Here is a 20,745-nt window from a genome sequence, read left to right as displayed (position 1 = left end):
TATTCATTATTCTGGCTAATATGTGGATCATCGCGAGAATAAATCCCAGCATAATCTTTCTCTTGAAGCGGGGGAAGTACCATTGAAGATGGAAGGGTTATGCAAGTCCGCCGCGTTGTCTGATTGAAGGTTGTCTTTTCGTTTTCCTCTATTCTGCAGTTTTGGCAACTGAGGCAATTTGCAGTTCCTTCCTGGAGTTCTCAACATTAACAGTCACGTGTTATACTGATCATGATTTAAACTGAGGTTGCTGACAAGCAATCGTGTTGAGCTTTTCCTGACTCCGTTTATTGGTTTACGTGCATCTTTTTCGTCCTTTTCATTACTGCGAAAATTTTCAGGGGTTGGACCGGTTTTGTTTATAAACCTGATCGTTTCCTCTCTCTCAAGTTGTTCCATATCCTGCAATCAAATAGAAGTCCTTGCCACGCTCTTTTGGAATCTACTTGTTAAACTGGTTTCTCCAACAGATCTTAAAGAGAATTTGAATATCGCTTTATATAAATCCTGATGCGTTTTCAATTTTCAGAAATCAACACTTCATTTGCTTTATCGATATTCGTATTCTAGCTGTTTCGCTTCTTTTCGAGTCAGTCGTTTTAGGGACTACTTTCTTTTGTACCCGATAGATCTTACTGCGTTATCTGATATTTATTTACGAACCCTTGTAAGGACACATAAAATTAACAGAATTATTCTCAGCTGCTTTTCTCAATGATGATTTATTTTCTAGACTACCTTTTGGCTGCCGTTTCATAGGTTGCAATGAATATATTACCCGTTGTGTTTTACATTTATTCACCTTCGCGGGTAGCACAAGAGTTATAATTGAAGGGGGAAACTTTTAGGGTTTTCTTTACTCTGTGGCTGAGTTAGTTAGCTTCAGCGTGGATAGCGAGGTCTCTTTCCCGTCAACTCCGGATTTTCATCCTGAAACACAGGCAAATTGAACAGAGAACACAATTTCTGGCCATGGGCTCATAAGTTCTGTCTTGAGTAGCCTTAATGACTTTTTTATTCTTTTCTCCGTGTAACAACTAGCCCCGATATCCCCAACACAATGAGCCAGGTCCGCACGAATGTTAAGATATACCCAACAAGTATATCTTAAAATCCTTGAGGAGGTATCCACGCTGTACCAAAAGTAGCGTCTGTGCAGCTTCCTGAACTCTCATGCATCTGTCAGTACTAAACGGTGTGAAGCAGGATACATCGGAGCACTCTCCTAGGTTTAAGTAGATGTCCAACCCTCTAAAATCCATTTGCAGAATCCTGTGGTTGCGTGAAACAACTTTAAATTCTAAAGAATCATAGACATGCTCAATCGGAGTCTGATTAGGGGTGAGATATCCTGTTGGTGGAGGGAGGGAGGATGAGGGGAATACAAGGCCTTGGGTTTTTTTTATATAGGGTTCTCTTTCCTGAAGCGTTCTGTATACTTGTTGTTTGCCTTGTAACTGTCATTCCTATGGTTACCCAGACCGGAGTTCTATTTAGCTGTGGTTTCCTTATGATGTCTCTATGTTAGGATCAAATAGCAGTCATCCAAGGATGTTTTGTCTCTTAGCCAACATCGTACTTGCTATCAAAACACCGGTCTTTCTTCCTGATGTCATTGACATGACCTTGAACTTAGCATTATTTACACGTGTGTGTCTATGTTGGCATCATCCTGTCAATATTCATCGCAGCTTCCAACTATCGATCATTTAGGTTGAATTCTGCAGAAAGAGAGAAACCTGATAAGATGAGTCCTCTAACATATTAAATTAAAATACATGGTGCTGTTGTGGTGTGCATAATTTTACAGTCTTCCTGATTTGCATATTTCCTAACTAAAAATCATCATTCTGAAGTCATTCGGATTTATCGTGTTAACTTACGTGAGGTCTTCAAATGTCTCTAAAAGTATATGTCTCTAAAAATGTCTCTAAAAAAAAAAATAAATAAAAGCGCTTGTAACTTAAGAGGGGGTGATGAATTTTAATAAGGAATATTTGTTCGCTTTCCTCCACCTTAAAGAAATAAAGCCTGTATCTTGAATTGTGGTAATTCATTCTTTGAACAAGGTTACACAGATAGATACAGTTTACCAAATAATCCCTTTGTGTAGTAGAACGAGTGCTGTCAAAATGATATCTGAGGTCTCTCAACCGACCTCCAAGATAACCCTTTCAGATATGTTGAAATGCAAGATTGAAGCATTAAATAAAATTACGAATCTCCATAATTACATAGATAGTGGAATAACTTGTCAAAGTGACACGGAAGTCGATTAGCCGTTCAAGTATTTTTCCTGTTTTTTTCCTTAATTTCTCTACCACAATCCGTATGAAACAACCCTTTCCCTTGACGTCAGTGGTATAACCTTGATATCAGCATGATTGCCACAATGGCCCACCTCAAATTGTTACTGTCCTAAAAGTGTCAAAGATAATTAGAAACACCAGTATAAGTTAGTATATCCGCTTATATTTCTAAATATTAGAATTATTGAAATAATACATTAGTATTAGTAGTAACACATGATTAAAAAAAAGCAAGCTTTTTGCTTTTTTTGAATCGTGTCTAATAATCTGTCTAATCTTTCTTTAAATGTGAACATATTCAAACTTATCTTATCGCCAAACTAAAGCAAATTTTCACATATCTGTCCTATAATTCCCCCTTTTTTCAAATTAATGTTCTTTGGAACAACGTAAACAGTCAGCCATTTATTTTGCTATCTGTCTGTAGCAGAGAGCAAAAGCAGACAATACAATGCCCTTCAAAGGTAATTTATGCAATCTGTGGGAGGTCTATCTTGTTTTCTTTTCTTTTTTTCTTTTTTGTACCTTTTCACAGTTTGTCTCATTTTAAAATAAACTGTATACTGTCTTTTTCATAAATCATTGACAGTATATTGACCTCAAGTCTGAGGCTTTCAGTTATTTTAAGCTTTGGTAAACTAGTTTTTACGAGACGCTCCTTCCATCAACAGACATTATTCAGTAAAAGCACGTTTCTCTAGTGAAGTCGTTTTTACAAGGATAAGTGCAAGGATTCGCGTCTTTTTTTATTAATACCTGTGCAGTTATTTTCAGACTGAATAAGGAAACTATAATATATCCTTGCATATATTATTAACAGTATATTGACCTCAAGTATAATTCTTTCAGTTACTGTAAACTTTGAAAACTAGTTTTTACTACACACACACTGTCCAGTGTATTTCGTCAACAGACGTTATTTAATGTAAACATAAGAAAGTAAACATTTTTGGAGATCAGTGTAAAAGTTAAAATCATTAAAATAAAATAAAATAAAATGCGACTAAGGAACGCCAACGGGTATATACGTAGGGATGAAATGCTCTTTAACTTTCTACATACAGTGGTGGACAAAAAAAAACTGCATCACCTTAAAAAAAAAAAGTAACATTTGTAGTGAAACGTATAAGATATTGTTTGATTACAGTTATTTTGTTTGGCGAAAAGCAAAGGTATCACGTCAGATAACGCTTCTACTGCATCAGACAGTAATTGCGAGATCAAAAGCTCAAATTGCAAGGTCAACAACTGTTTCTATAAATACAGCGTTGGAAGGGTATACACGCTCATTAGTATCCTGTTTTGCGGACGTGTAAGCGTGGCTCCATATGTTTAGTTGACACAAGGAAAAAAAGTGTAGCTGTTGCTCTGTCCCAGGAAGGGCTTTCTACACTTGCTATCGCTGATAAAATAGGCTGCCACCAGTCAACAGTATCCCGGGTACTAAAATTAAACCGTGAAACTCGTGATGTGAAGAGAAGGCCCTGGATCAGGTCGTAAGAGAGTGACTATGGCTTCCCAAGATCGATATTTGAATCGGTTATGCCTTCGTAATCGCCATGCCAGTGCTCCAGATCTAAAACTGGCCTTTGAGATGGCCTCTGGTGTTGAAATAAGTGCACGAACTATCCAAAGATGGCTTTCGGAATGTGGTCTGCTTGCCTATCGGCCCAGAAGAAGCCTCTGTTGACCCAACAAATGAGGAAGAAGCGACTTGTTTGGGCTAAAACGAATGTTTCAGGGACAAAAGAGCATTGGGACACCGCCATCTTTTCTGACGAATCGAAATTCAATCTGCATGGCTCGGATGGGAAGCGATATGTCAGAAGACGAAAATCGGAGGCATACCATCCTCACTGCAAAGTTCCCCGCCGGTCAGATGGTCTTTATTGATGCATAACAAGCAAAGAGGTAGGGCGAATTTAGTTTATTAATGGAACGGTGAATGCAGAAATCTACACTGCTATCTTGGAGGAGTGGCTGAAACCCGTTATTAGGGATAACCACACAGACGTCCAAAACTGCATTTCTCAACAGGACTCAGCACCTTGCCACACAGCAACATTGGTAAGTTTTATGCTATTTAGATTAGATTTAGATCTCACAAGGCTTAAAACATACACCAATGTTTTTCCCTAGTTTTTCTCCCTTAAGGTGCTGTCATACCTTGGAAATGCTGCAGTGTTGGACTGGCTCGGCAACAGTCCACATTCGAACCCTATTGAAAATTGCTGGTACATAATGTCGTACATAATTGCTGAGAAGAAGCCAACCAGTTAGATTCAGGTGCAGGAGAGCATTGTAAAGGTGTGGTACCACGAAATTGGGCAACTGTATATCCAGAATTTGATTAACTCTATGCCAGATCGTTGCAAGGCTGTAATTGCAGCTCGAGGAGGAACAACAAAATATTGAGGACTTATTTTGTTAATTTACAGTATGATACTATTATGTTAACTTGTCATTTCACTTTGTACACAAGTAAATGCAATAAAATGTATGTTTGGTTGTCATGATTTCTCATAATTCCATTAATTACGCATTTTACCCTTTGGGAAGATATTTTATGGCAATTAGGTATATCAGGTGGAGTCTTTTTATTGGATTTCATTCACAGAGATATTTATCCCATCTAACAAAGGAATTTCGAACATTTCTGCAACCCACAATGCAGCGGACATTTGCAAAATTCACAAGTGATGCAGTTATTTTTTGTCCGCCACTGTATATAACCTGAAACGGCCATCCGGGTGGTGGTGATATCCACTAAGAATAAGTAACCATAATCTTTACTATTGGAAAGCCTTACTTATTCGAAGTAGTACAATGATACGCAACTCGTTGTGTGAAGGTATTGACAATATAAGATGTAAATAAAACGATGCTATGTAACGAACTTCGGTCGACTTACTTCATACAGATTTGATGCAGTGCACTAAGTTGTTTGTCTAGTAAGTTTCCCTTAGTTTGAGGCGTTCAGCCCCAAGTTTTTATTGAATTTCAAACTATCATTTATTATCCAAACAGGCTTATTATGGCATCCACAAAATTATTTAAAGGTAAGATCTGAAATTCGAATCTAATTTTTAAAAAGTAATGCACCTTTTTTGAGTGATCATAAATGCTGTATGAAATTGTAGATAAACTCCTCGTAAAATAATGTTCTAGACTCCAGCAGAAACCCGTAAGCTGACCTCAGCAATGCTACGATATTATGCTCTGTGCGAGTTGCAACGAAATTAAAAATATTAAATTTTATATAAAAAATTTTAGATTTAAAAAAAATAAAGGAAATTTAAAATAATAAATAAAAACTAACTTCAATCTAAATTTTAAAGTTAAAATATAAGTATAATGCGATATTTAATATCATGTAATACAACAGTTAATTTTAGTGTAAAAATATATACCCCATATTTACAGTAATGTATAAACAGCCTTAATTTTTGTACTTGTTCCTATTTAGCAAGAGATAGGGTAAAAAAAAAAAAAGTTAACTTTCTCTTATCAGAAGAATTTTTAAATAATTTGGTCGTGTACATAATTTTATATTTTAAAACTAGATGGCGCCACTATACAATGATTTTACTCTTTTTCTTTATTTATTGTTTATATTACATGAAGCTTATAATTAAGGACAGTTGCGACTCTAGAACACGAGTTATGTGGGAGAAGAGAGCAAGACCTGAGTGGAATGAAGACAGGGGTTGAGCTCCCAATTGTTTTTCTATTTACTACACTTTAATACCCTTTTATACTTTATAAAAAGTGATAAATGCGATCTTAAATAACGTCTGTGCTTTTTACCCACATAAATAATATAAACAGAGGACTTCCTGTATACGACTTTTACTTAAGACCGATTTTCTTTCATTAGAAACTAATTGTGTACTATTAAATAAAGAAATACCTCAGGGGAGGAGGGGAACTTTAGGCGTTTGCTTAAATCGACTAACCACAGCCTCAAAATGCAAAACCTTTAAGAAAACCAAACAGTAACCAACAAAACATAAGCCTCAAATTTTAGATATAAAGAAGAAAGAAACTAAACTCTCGTGAATCTCAATAGTTATCACAGCGACTGTAAAATAAGCCCTAACGATCAATTGAGCCTGAAATTAGAAATGAAAGTGAATGTCCACGAATATCTTCTGCAGCGGAGGACACATTCTTTTTTGTCCGCTGTGTCTGACGAAGGTCATCGTCGACAGGTCTGAAAACAGCATAAAAGGAGGAGGAGGAGGAGGATGATACAGGAGTAAAGGCAAGTACTGGTACAGTACATAGAAGCCTTTTTTTCATCGGGATTAGCAGCACATAGCACAATAAAAAAAAAAAAAAAAGCCACTTTGGCGCAAAAAAATGAAAGTCCAGCGTCTAAAGTGGACAAAAGAGCATGCTAGCTGGTCTTAGGATTCGTGGAAATGTGTTTTTCTCTGAATTACATTCAACTTGTATGGTCCGGACGGCCAACTGATTGCTAGATGAAGAGGAAAAGAATTTCATCCCGACTGTATCGTCTCCTCAGTGAAACATTCTGCATCTCAAATGATATGGAACTGTATTTCACAAGAGTTGGTCGTCTTGAATTTGTATAGAGTACGGTGAATACTGAGGTGTACAATGGAGATTCTTGAGACCACATTACTTCCCACAATTAGAGATCACTACGGGGACGTTGTCAATTGCATTTTTCAGCTTTTTAAATTAAACACCCATGTCACTCTTGCTTAAGTAAATGTAATTTATTTCGATGTCTTTATTGTCCACAGGTCAAAAATGATCGAAAGAGAAACCAATTCGCACAATGGCTTGGGAACAGAACAGACCTCCTGGTTTGGTCTGTTGCCAAGTACAGTTGAAAATTGGTGGAACAAAATGGGTGTTTGAGTAATGCAAAAGAAACTAAAAACACTTAGAGCACTAGGAGACATTAATCCGCGTTTGGTACCAAGAGATTTCCCAGAAACATATTAAAACGTTATCCAGTCTATGCCACAACGATATGCAACAATCATCAAAGCCGGATGGCTTTGATGATTGTTGCATATTGGCGTTAAGGAGGCTGGGCAACGAAATATTAGTGTTCATTTTCTGGGTTTTTTTGGTTATACAGTTGCCTGTCGTCTAGTTTCATATCTGCATCGTTATTACTTCTAATAGCAAGCCTGCCTAAAAACGAGAATGCAACGTGTCTAATCTTTGACAAACAAAGGTAAAATTGGGACATTTGTTTATTAAAGTATTTTAACGAAGAAAAATGATATAAATTATTTTTTATTTTACGTTGTTTTTACCATTGCGTCCGAAAAAATAAATTTAAAGTTTTTTTTTTTTTTTAATGCTATGTGTTTTATCATATAGCTGGGACAATACATCACCCCACTTTTATGGGTTGCTTGGGCCCAAAGTAAAGTTTGCTTAAAAGAGTTTCCGAAAAATTTACTACGTTTTACGCCGCGTGTCTCTTCACAGCACCGAGTCCATCTTATTTGGAGAATGACTCCAGCGAGCATCATTTCCGGTCATATAACGTTGCTGATAGCGGGAGAAGAAGTGCTTTAAGATGTGCCCAAGACAATCGATTCAGGTGTCAAACGAAAGCCATCTGTCAGTGTATGTGAAACGACTCTATGCAGAAACAAAGTTTTGTTTGAGCAAGAACGAAACAAAACGCAAAATAAATAAGAGTATTAATAAAAGAGTATTTTTTTTAGAAATATGAGTTAATATAATAATTTTAGTTTATTTTATGATAATTACTTAAATATAAACCTTTAAATTTATTTTATATATTATATTATTTAACATAAAATATTAATTTAAAACCCATACTTGGTAGGGAGGAGTGTTGCACTTTGGTGATTACAAACGTAGTGTTTTCTATTTCATTTTAATGTAAGGGAAAGCTGAATTTTGAAATATGCTGTTCTATGAACAATAATTTTTCTTCCCTCCCCCTTCTTCCAAATCATGGCTTCATCACGCAGTTTTGAACTACGAGGGAAGATGATGTCCGCAGGGGTCTTCAAAGATATTCGGGTTTCTATTACCTCTCGTGTTTCTCTCTCTCTCTTGTATACTTCCACGAGATGTTTAAATATTCAATGGAGTGGAGTTCTGCCTTTAATGCTCTGCTAACTGAGATCAAATATTTCTTCCGCTATGCCTCCATAACGTATCTCCCCAGATGGTGCATCTGTCTGTACATTTTCTTTTGATTCTTTCATTCTCTTCCACCTACTGCGATATATTTGAGTAAACATCATTGATTTACTTTGAATTTCAGCTTTCGTTTGAGTTTGTCGTGTAGTGGAAGAGGAGAAGATTGAACTTTACATCTGTTCTATAATCGAATATATTCTTAGGGAAATCCCGATAATGGATGTTGAAAATAATCAAAATCTGGAAATAAATTTAATGCGGTAATTAAAAATGTAAGTTGTACATTTTTAGAAATATCTCCTCCACCTGTCGATATGTCAATTTGTAAATGAAATCTTTAAGGCAATGACTCAATAAAACCCACCAAAAAAATACGAATTTGCTTATTAAAAAAACCCTTCTCCCTCTATGTTGACGGGATTCGAACCTGTCATGACCTTTTACACTATTTAGAAGTACAGCAATTGTAACTACTGCTAGGTACTGAAGAATAACTTTCAATGTGCCCTGGTGTGTTTTAAAGCTAGTTTGTCATAGATAAGATTGGAACTCGATCTTTACCAAGCCACAGAGTAACTCAGCCACTGTCCTTTTAGGAAGTCTGTGGGATGAAGTAGATTTGATTTAATAATTTGAACGTTACATCAGAAATGTTTCTTTTAAAATATTCAATTAATATTAAAAAGAAATACATAAAACCTGATGCTCTGAAAGCGATTGCTAATGACGGATTTGCTCTGATATCCCCCCTCACTCAGAAATACAGGGATAGAGAGCAAATCCCCGTACTTTGACCCCATCGACTTAGCAATTTCTTTGAGAAAATCTGAATTCTACTAATGCTCGAGTGCTTTTACATGAAGAACATGCATCTATCGCTTTGGATAATGTTTTGTTCGTGAACTTCCCGCATTTATCTCAACGAGGATTTTAGTAACCTGCCGATGGCCAAAGGGTGCTCACATACGGTTGTAGTAATTAGTGCGACTGTTCTTGTTAAATCACTCTACGTAATTGACCTTCCTTTATCATAATGAAGCCCGTTACATTAACTCTACATCGGAGTAATTATTGTAATTGCTAATACTTGGCTAATGACAATAACGCTACACTAGCTTCTCAGCAATGTACTACTTGGAGAAACTCTAATAATTACCTGAGCACAACCTATAATTACTCTAAAAATGCCTTCGGCAAAGAGATTTATTTATGTTTTTAAATATAGATTGTTAATCTTTTAAAAGCAGAGTTCTCGAGGCTAAAAGAGACGTTATTACACAAGAGATAAATTCATTTTTCTCCCAGAATCTGTTGCTTCATTATTATGATGTGGAATTGGTTAACATTTTGAACCTCTCGAAATTTATTATCTTGGTTTAGAGATTTCCACAGATGGCCTTTGGACTTTTATTAATAATTTTCTCTTTTTCCACCACCGATAAGTGTTTTAGATGTACGCATCCGTTTAAGTCCCTAATTATGATTTTTAAGAACCGACATTTCTTGTATCAAATTAATATATAAATTATCGGCTTAAATTTAACAAATTTGCAGAAATACGCTGCTAATGGAATCAGTGCATAGCCCATTAATCCAATGTTTTTTTGGATTAATTAGAAAAGGCTGGGGATAAATTATTTCCCCTTCTTTTCTGGTCAATTTAGTGGATTTTCGTGTCTTAACTAAAAGGGGCTGATATTTAAATATATTTGTTTCAATAATATCGGATGGATGCCCTAAATATTTCTATTTGAAGATGTGGCACCGAATAGAGGCAGATTTAGTGTTGCCAGTGACCTCAGAAACCGAACAGCTATCAGTTTTATATTAATACAACATCTGGTTTCGTTTATTGGCAACTTCCTGTTTAGCGAATTCGCATTAATCACTTTAACTGCCAGTGAGTTGAGTTGTTTTTAAGCTGAGGCAACTCATTTTCAAGTGCGTGTGTTTATTTTTAACATTAAACGTGTTAAATGTCATACCAGTGATAACAATGAGATTTTTACAGAAGTCCAGTACCACAAATTGCAGTATTTTCGATTTTTAATGCGGACATTCACTGGGGAATATTAGCGTTTGTAATGGTACCAGGGAAAGCAATGACAACAGTAAGGGAAAGACAGTGGCAAGCAGATTGTAACGGTCCCGATAAACGACTCTACTCATTAGATAATCGATGACTGCAGTCACTTACCCACTGGACATCATTACTACCCAAAATAATAAAAGTGCTTAATAAAGAGATCATAAGCATCAAAAATAAAGCAATGTAGTTGTGTTTGGAGCTGTTTCTAGTTGCCACTTTGTTCTGTAAAAATATAGATTCGACTGGAGTGGTGCCGTGAACGCCACGACTGGACTGTGGATCAGTAAAATGATCATGTGGATTGACTAATGTCGATTTATAATTTTTTACATAAATGGTAGGGTGAACCTCATGAAACCACGCATCCAGACACTGTTCTGTGCCCACTAATCAAACAGCTGGAAGTGGTATCATCGGTTATGTTCTGTCGGTAAGGGCTGGATCCGCTCATACCGTTAGAAGGTCATGCTACCTTCAGTGAATATCTTTCTGTTGAATCGGACAACTTCAATCTGCAGTGCTTCATTTTTACCCGACTGCGATCGGTTCGTTCAAGACGACCATGCAGAAATTGTGTCCGAGTGGTTAAAGAACCATTTCCAAGATTTTCAGATTTTCTCTAGCCGCCTAATCTCAAGATCTGAATCTAGCTGAGAATGTCTGGGATGTGTCCTAAAAGGTAGGTTCGGCTTCGCAGTTCTCTACCGATCACAATACAGAAGTTCATAACTATTATGATCGGATTGTGAAATCTGCTGCTAGACTCCCTCAGACGTGCATTGGAATACATGCCATGACGTGTAAGACTGTAATTCAGGCAAACGGTGGTCCTACTAGATAATTGTGGGTGCGCGTACATTTTACACCCTAATCTATTATATAGATGAAATACAGTGCTCAACAAAACTAAAAGAACAAAATCATGAATATTTTATTGTGAACAATGTCGCCGAAGGCAAATCCAATAGAAATCGATCAACCACCTTACAGAGCCGCACATTATGCAAATCATTCACGTCTATAAAAACACTAGTTGCGACAACATCACTTCATTCCCGTTTTTTGGCTTGCCCACATCTCCAGTACTCAGGATGGCAGATCATCGTCGTTTACATGATTCTTTGAGATTGCGAACCGTTAGACGACTTAAAGGTGGGCAGTCGCAGGTAGATGGGGCATGCAGTCTTCTCGACACTATGGAAGCCGTTTTAGGAAACGGACTATATTACAAGAAGAGGCCAAGGTCGCCCGAGGGCTACGTCAACCAGAACAGACCGATATCTGCCTTTAACAGCAAGACGGAACCCTACGATGTCCTGTCGTCAACTGTCTCTTGAAGTTGTTGCTGCCTCAGGTGAAAACAAACAAGCCACGAACATATGACTTGAAGCCCTGAAAAATGGGATACTGTTCTGTTTTCTAGTGAGTCCTTTATAGCCTACAAACATATTGTAGACATCTGTGGGGGGGGGGGTATTTATGAAAATGTTATTTTATATATTTGGTTATATTTATTATTTCCCCTTTCAACAACTCCCCTTTATAATAACTCCCCACTTGCGCATCTGACTATTTTACTTCAGAAAATTCCAAGTTCTAGGGGAAAATCTCCTTGATGAGTTTAATTCCCTTTGGATAGGCTTTTTCTCAGAATAACAAAGAGACACACAAATGTTGTATAATAAAAATACAGTTTATTGGACACTTTTACATAGATACATCAAACAAAAGAAATTTATTAAACTCATGACCAAATAGATTTAATTTCATCTTCTTATAACAGAATGTAAATGAGCAAAGTAATTTGCCTATTGAGCAAACTCAAGGAAGGCTATTTCCTTTACATAAATCATAAACAACTATCTCCTCTTTTAAACTAACAAAATGTTTCTACTTCCTTACTCCTGAGTTCAATTGAATTTCAAAAGAATCTATTAACATTCTTCTTTCATTACAAAACAATTCCTACTCCAAATTGATAAAGCTCCGATACTCTTAATTTCAGTATAAATCATTACTCTGTTTTCTAACAGATTATAGCCTACAACCTTCTCTAATCTAGGTAATTATTACTATCAATTTTCTACAATTAACTACTTGCACATTCGGGGGTTACTGACATCCGTCTATCCCCTTCCAAAATTCATACTTAGTCATTCACTTATTTAACCAAATATTAACAAGTATCAATCACATCAAAAATTTTATATCTATTCCCTTCCAAAATTCATCTATATGTATATTGACTTGCCCTGGGTAATGTCCTTCAGTCCATAACATTCACTAACTTATTCACTACAATAAAGTACTACTTATACATATGTGTTCAATCAAAAGTTCTGATAAATTGGTTATCGAGTGCCTATAGTCGGTGTGATGTTGAGAGTACTTAAGCAAACTAATCACTTACTTACATAACTTGGCAGACTTCACGGTACATCCTTCTCTAAGCGAGTAGGGGATTCTTTCTATCTGGGTCGCATCTCACAATCACTGGGGGAGTTCGATATAAGATACTGGATTCCTTCCTGGGTACCTTTTTATTTCTTTATGGACGCATTAATTTCATCTGATCAGAATGGCTGTACTCTTTTTGTCCGGCTTCGGATTTCATCAGCTCCAGCGTACTTGCTCTCAGAATATCAGGCAATATCGTTCCTTCATAATGGAGTTGACTCCTCCTCATCTACTTTAAGGATCTTGAAAACTTTTCCCTCTTTTCTATGGCACGTGTTCATCTCTCACTTCGAAACTCAATCTACTTTTGACTGACTGTCTGACCGACTTCTGCACCTCAACTTCATCTTTCCACTTACTCGACTGCCTCTCTCACTAACTTCTTAGATTAACGACTTAACTGTTCACCTAAAGCTTATCTACCCCTCATACTGACTACACATTAAACTTAGCCACTTTTCTCCACCGGCTACTCTATCTAAAAGAACTCATTCCTTTCTTTTCTTCTCCAACTCTCATCTTACTGCCCCACTCACTGACACTGACCCACTCTCATCTTACTGCCCAACTCACTGACACTGACCCACTCTCATCTTACTGCCCAACTCACTCTTTTTCTGTCCGTCTCCATCCACAAATTTTTCTTACCAGTCTGTCACGCCTCTCCACAGTGTTCTACCAATCTCCTCCTTCCTATATTCATTTTCATCCTTTCATTAGTTGGCAGGTCAGCCAGCCCTGTGGCACGTGATTCACAATACCCCTCTCCTTTTTTATTTCCTACCTGTTGACATCCGTTGAGCTCTTTCATGTAGGCCGAATGCATCAAAACAACTCCTTCTGTGTCATCACAGCTTGTCTCCATAGCACTACAGACAAACCACAAATGTGTCACTGGAGACCATCGCGTCTATTTTTAGAGGCTTGTGTGTGCGTTTTGCCATATGCGTTTCCGGTGCGTGAGCCCTCATAAACTTGTTGCGCCGTACCACCTGCTGGGCTTGCTATAGTATTTTCCGTCAGTTTTCTGTTTTGACGGATGTAAAGCTAATTTTCTGTTTTTCGTTCTTCCTACCTTTTAAGTTTTACAATCCTTACTGGATAATTCTTGTTTATTGAACTGACGCTATTAACATTTCTCCCAACGGCAAGAATCCAAAAAGGAAAACTAACTTCAGAAGTCAAAAAAATATTTTATTTTTGTAAGATTTTCAGATCTTACACATCATTTCATCTGGAGACAACGAGGAATGTGGTACCATCCCTCCAACATCAGAGAAAGGGACATTTAAGGTGGAAGCGGTGTTCTCGTGTGGGGCCGAATAATGATCAATGGCTGCACCCCTCTTCATGTTTTTGATAGGGGTACTGTAACTGCGCAGAGGTGCCGAGAACAGATCCTCGAACCCAATGTGCGACTTTTTAAGGTTGCGGTTGGCCTAGAGTTTCTTTTCATGCACGGCAACGCCACTGCACTTAAAGTTCTGGAGGAGGAGGAATATCTTGAAACTGAATCCGACGACTGCCGTTTACGAGCACGATTACGAGACTTGAATCCGCTTGAACACGTGTGGTACGCCCTTGGGCGTTGAACTGCACGCCGAGAGCCATCTCCTCGGTCACCTGGCAAGGTAAAGTATGCGCTGGTGGAAGAATGAAATTTGTTGCCACAGAATCTTATAGACACCCTTATATCGAGCATGGTTCGCCGCTATTAGACCTGTTTAGCCGTTGGAGGGGATCATACGACGTACTGATGTCATGTGACCATAGTTTCGAGCATCTTGTATCGACTTCTGTAATGTGACATTTCTTTGTAATTCTTATACAATCTCAATAAATGTCCCTTATATCTGTCCGAAGTTACTCGATGTCTCTTCATTTCATCGTTATTCTCTGATACACCACAATACCAAATTTTGTCCCGCTTCATCGCAAGCTGCCAGAGTTACATCACGCTTTCTACGTGTTCTGGCAATTTTGGCTAGCAGTATTATATGCGGGCGAAATCAAATTCTGGGCGCTACTCTCCTATCTGGAAACAAAAAGTGGTGAAGATGATTCTAAATTTAGGATTTTGATTGAAGAGAAAATTCTCTCGGTTCAAAACATTTTGTATTAATATTGGTTGCGAACAACAGATTCATCAATCGAATATAAGAGACACCGTTCCAAAGAAACTTCTAGTTCCTTTCCCCAGCACTACGCAATACCCCTAAATAAAATGGGAACTTCACAGGAAAGGTCAAAGAGCATCTTTTATTCTTTATATCTTGGATTTCCTCATCAGGATCTTTCTACCTGTTTTGAAAGATTCGGATTTGGATATATTATCCTCAGCTGCTCTGTAGTGTGAATAGTAAAATTTTATTGATTTAATTTTATTTCAAATAGGTGGTGAGATTGGGGAGGTGCTATCGTTCGTATAACTCTTTGTATATCAATTCCACGCACCTGTTGATATTTCGCGTAATACTATCTGTTGACAAGTTTGGTTACCATCAATGGCAAAGCGTAAACTGAGCTGAAGATAATACTGAAATAACCACAAATTCCACAGAAAAGATGATCATCTCCGGGTGCAGAGATGCACTCATCTTTTATGTTAGAATGCAATTGCAAGGATAACTCCCATCTTCCAACATCACCACCAAAAACATTTAACTTAAAATCAGCACTCCTGCGCGTGATAAAACTAATTCTCGTTTTTATCACGCGCAGTAAAATAAAAAGAGCTAGAACGTAGCTGTTTGTTTGACTTTCGCTGAATAAAAAAAACAGAAAAATTTTAATATGGGCGTCACTTTATGAAGCCCTTACAATACCATCTTTCCACACCGAATAAAAAATGTTTTATGTTTTTCCCCGTCAAATTTTCACTTATAATACTTTAATCCTTTATTCACTTCGGTTTTCTATTGTAGGTTCAGCGAATTTTGTTTTCTACAGTTCCTTTCGAGTTTTTTTTGTCTACGTGGCATCTCAGCGCCTCAACATGGAGTTTTCATTCTCCACTGACAGTGATAGATTCCTGAATAAATATTACAGCTGGGCATGTTTCGTTTTCTTTCTTTCTTTTTCCCGCTAAACGCCATCAGTCAACCAATTATTTTTATGTCATGTCTATAAAAATGAACAACAAATTCTTTTATTCCCAGCACCATAGAAAATAACTTTTGCAGTTCGCTTATGATGGCGAATACAATAGCCTACACATCCGGGCTTCTGTTTTTAAAAGTTCCAAAAACTTGAAAGTCTGTTGCTCACTAGAATTCTTTATTTTTTTCTCCTTCCTATAACCTTTGTCATAAGGCCAATAACCGGATTGACAAACATTGCCATACATTGCGATGTACAATTAATAAATCGCACTGTCAATATACACTGCCTCGGCAAAATAATAGAAACCAGATCCCGATATTAAGAAAACAATCCGGCCCTAGTATCAACGATTGCATTTGTCTTTAAGAATCCATGCAAAAAGCATGGATTCTTAAAGACAAATGACATCACAAGGCTTAAAGTACAAGAACCGTTGTCAGGAAGTGATCATGCAATCGTCAGTTGGAAGATGAAGAAAGATGCTGCAGTAGTTAAAGGTAAAAGTATGGGTTTGAAATTCATAAGAAGGAACTTTGACAATTTAAGGCGCTATATGGCATCTGTGAGCTTGGTGGATTGTCGAGGAATGGCTAATACATTTGAATTATGGAATACTTTTAAAGAAAAAATCACAGACGCCATGAACGCATACATACCTTTCGAAAATATTGCAGGAGGAGGATGCCACAAATAAGGCCAGAAAGGCCAATGCTGCGTATGAAAAAGCATTGGCTAAGAGAGCAAAGAATGGAAACGAGGAATTTTTCATGTATGTGAATACAAAGAAGAAAGCTAATTAGATTGGATCCTTGTGCTCTGGGTGTGGAAAATTCTTAGATAACCCAGCTGACATTGCGGATGAACTGAATAGGCACTTTGCATTGGTTTTTACTGAAGAAAGACCCTTCATGCTGAGCTATATGAAATTAGCGATTTCGTAATTACAGATGATTGTTTATTAGTAAAACTTTTGAGCATAAAAGAACGTAAGGCTCCTGGAGTTGATGGCATATACCCAATAGTTTTGAGGGAGACCGCAAGAGTGTATTTGACGATTGAGGTTAATTATGAGGACAGCTTTGGACACTGGGAGATTCCTTTTGGATTGGTGAAGTTCTAACGTATCGCCAATATATAAAGATGGTTCTAAGGCTACAGACCGGTTAGTCTGACTTCACTGGTAGGGAAAATCTTAGATAAAATGATTAAAAGTGAAATCCAAGGACATTTAGATGGATATGATATTCTGAAGGACACCCACAGCATGGTTTTGTTAAGTAAAAGTCATTTTTAACTAACTTAATAGGCTATTTTGATACAGTTAATTATGAGATTGATGTGGGGAACAATTTCGACATAGTTTATTTGAATTTTAGCAAAGGATTTGACTCTTTCCTTCACGAGAGCTTACTGTATAAACTTGAACAGGGTGGTATTGCTTGGTGGCTGTAGAGCAGAAGGCAGACGGTTGTGATTAATGAATATTCTTCAGATTTGTGTAACGTCAGGAGTGGATCCCTCAAGGATCGGTTCTTAGACCACTGTTGTTTCATCATTTTCTTAAATAATATAGACGAGGCGAAAGGATAGAAGGCATGATGTCAAAATTTGCAGACGACGTAAATATTGGTAGAATTTTAATGGTCAGTGTCAAACAAGTGCGCATTCAGGAATGGTCAGAAAAGTGGCAGCTAAGTTTTAATGCAACAATATCCAAGGTCTTACATTTTGGGAAAAGCAACCCCAAAATAAATTGTACACTTACTGGAGTTGAATTTAAAAAAAAAACAAGTAGAGAAAGAAAGGGATCTGGAAGTTACGATAAAATGACAAGTAAAGTTTAATGCTATCATATGAAAAGTATTGCACTTGGATACAGTGAGTCAGGAATAGTTTAGGCGGAGAGGATTTAAACGATTTTGAGCATGAGAAAAGGTTGGAATTACTGTAAGAAAAACATCTACAAAAAACTCTACATGAAGTTTAAGCAGGCGCAAGAAGAACACGGTGTCTGTCCATGATTTATCCCAATTTTGAAAGAAAGAAGGAAGTTGTTCACCTTTTCTGTAAGATGATGGTGCGACCACACTTGGAAAATTGTATCCATATTTGGAGGCCACATCTAAAGGAAGATATAGAGCTTCTGGAAAATGTGGGCTAGATTGGTAAATATCGCTAAGTATTATCGCCACGAAGATCGGGTTAGAAGATATGGTTTATAGAGGAACTAAAAGGAATGTGGGGGGGGGGGGATTTGATTGAAGTATGTAAGGGCACGAGTATAAATGCAAATGCATTCTCGCTAGAAGTAAACAGCAGATGGATCGAGCGCCATATAATTATTAAATCCGCGTCGTGGTGAGAACTGATGTCAGTGCAAGGAAGACCATCTTTATTGTATGGGATTTTATGGAAGAATTGTAGCACACAAACCGAACATCACAGAAAGCGATGCGCAGCGTGAGCTTTCCTGGTGCGCAACCCATCGCCATTGGTCCTTGGAAAGATGTGCTATGGAGTGACTCATTACGGTGTGATTTTTTCCCACCGGATGGCCGTGTTTGAATCTGGCGGGTGCACGGAAAATGTTATTTACCAGTGTGTCGTCCCGACTGAGAATGTTTCTCCTGGTATGAGCTTGGATCATTGGTTTCGTTCCCGAAACAATGAATGCCATGCATTGACATTCTGGACAGTCCCGCTCTTTGTACACTGTGGCAGCAGTATCTTCAGCATGACAATGCACCATATCGTATTGTAATGAATTGGTTTTGAAGACATGGGCGTTGGCCTACCCAGAGCACTGATTTTAACCCCAATGAATATCTTTAAGATGAACTAGAACATCGGTTTCGGGCAAGGTCAACAATCAGTAGCTCAATTTGTTGATGCTTTGAAGGAGTAATGGACAAAAATGCCTTCTTCCTGGTGTCAAAATTTGGTTCACAGTCTACCCACGAGAATGCAGTGTGTAATTAACGCTAAGAAGGGTGGGTCGGGCCGATCAATGAAAGGTTCTTTGAAACATGCAGGTGTCCTGTTACTTTTGGCAATATAATGTGTATACACCGACCTCAAATGAAAGCCATAAAATTAACATTTTTAATGCATTAAAAGGTTTTCAGTCGTATTTCCCATTGCATAACGTTCAGAAGATGGTTATTAAGGGTAATATATTCATTATTGACGATGTATAAGAAATGTTTTATTGGTGGGAAGGGATTATCTTACCTTCTTAAACCTCAAGAACAAATCGCGAGCTGTTAGATCAAGAAATAAACACAAAGCAATGATACAAAACTTTATGCTCAGCGTACTTTACTCTTTGCAGCTTTGTTTGAATGGTAACGTTTCTCTTATTCTTAGTGGTTTATCTCAAAGCACAATTGAATGTATTACGAACACACACACACACACCATCATATCCTTCCTCCAAAGCACTACTCGACTTGCTATCGTTGCTGTGCACGTGTATTTGACAGAGGAGTATCAGTTGCAGAGCGTGGCAAAGGCAGTATCATTTTCATTATTACAGTAATTGAATTTCGCTGTCATCCGCACATGATTGATAACATCATGTCCATTCCTCTCGAATCATTAACATTATAGCTCTTTTGGCTCAGAATCATCAGCGTTGTTCTGTCCTATTGTGACTGCATGCTTTCTGCGGTCGTTTCAATTACTGTAGAGGGTAATTCGCAAAACAGTCCAACAAACTTTGCAGTTAGTTTCTTATGAATATATTAACTGTAATGGACAATAAAAATTAATTATAAAATAATGTGGTATTCTGAGAATTGGCCCAACAAAAGATCCATAATTTATTCATTAAAATCTTCTGTATTTTGACAGAAGAATGAATGTCACAGCTTCGTTTAAATATTTTATGAAGTGAAAAGTTTCTGAAGTAATTAAAATCCCTCTATTACCCTTTATGTTTCATTTATAGTTTTTATAATGATACAACGATTTATCAATCGGGGACTGTTCACAAAATTAAGTTATCTGGGATATTGTTCCTTTTTTTTTCTTTTTCTGTACACTTGGTAGACATAGAAACTCAATATTTGTACCACTACCAATCCCGTCTTATAGCTCAGATTCGAAAGTGATTTGAATACCACAAAATGACAAATGAACCGAGATAAATACGCTAGCGCTCAAAATTTAAGGAATAACCGAAAAAATTAAATAAAAATAGAATCAGATGTTTGTTATTTATAAATCCAAACAAATCTGTCTGACTTCGGTCATGAATCACTTTAATCCAAAAGAGTATGCCTGGGATGCAGTGGGCAGAAGGGTGCAAGCTTCGTTCCAGAAACCTTACTTGAGTCTGCGCAAACCCTTACCCAAAACAGGAAATTGATATTCACTAGCACTAATAAGTCTCATTCTGAGGGTGAGCAGTTCATGTCATTTTTTGTTCCGTAGTGTACACTAAGTAGCATTTTATTAGGTACATCTCTCTAATAGCTAGAAGATCTCCCTTTTAGATCTGAAAACAGCCTGGATTAGCCATGATATGGTCTAATATGGTCTAAAGCGTGCCACAAGGATGCTGGTCCATGTTGATTCAATTTGCAACGGTTGTTACAAATTGGACAGTTGTGGATATCTGTT

This window comes from Mastigoproctus giganteus, chromosome 5 (genome assembly GCF_048544385.1).
Source record: "Mastigoproctus giganteus isolate SK-2022 chromosome 5, ASM4854438v1, whole genome shotgun sequence".
Lineage (NCBI taxonomy): Eukaryota > Metazoa > Arthropoda > Arachnida > Uropygi > Thelyphonidae > Mastigoproctus > Mastigoproctus giganteus.
This window is presented reverse-complemented; position numbering follows the sequence as displayed.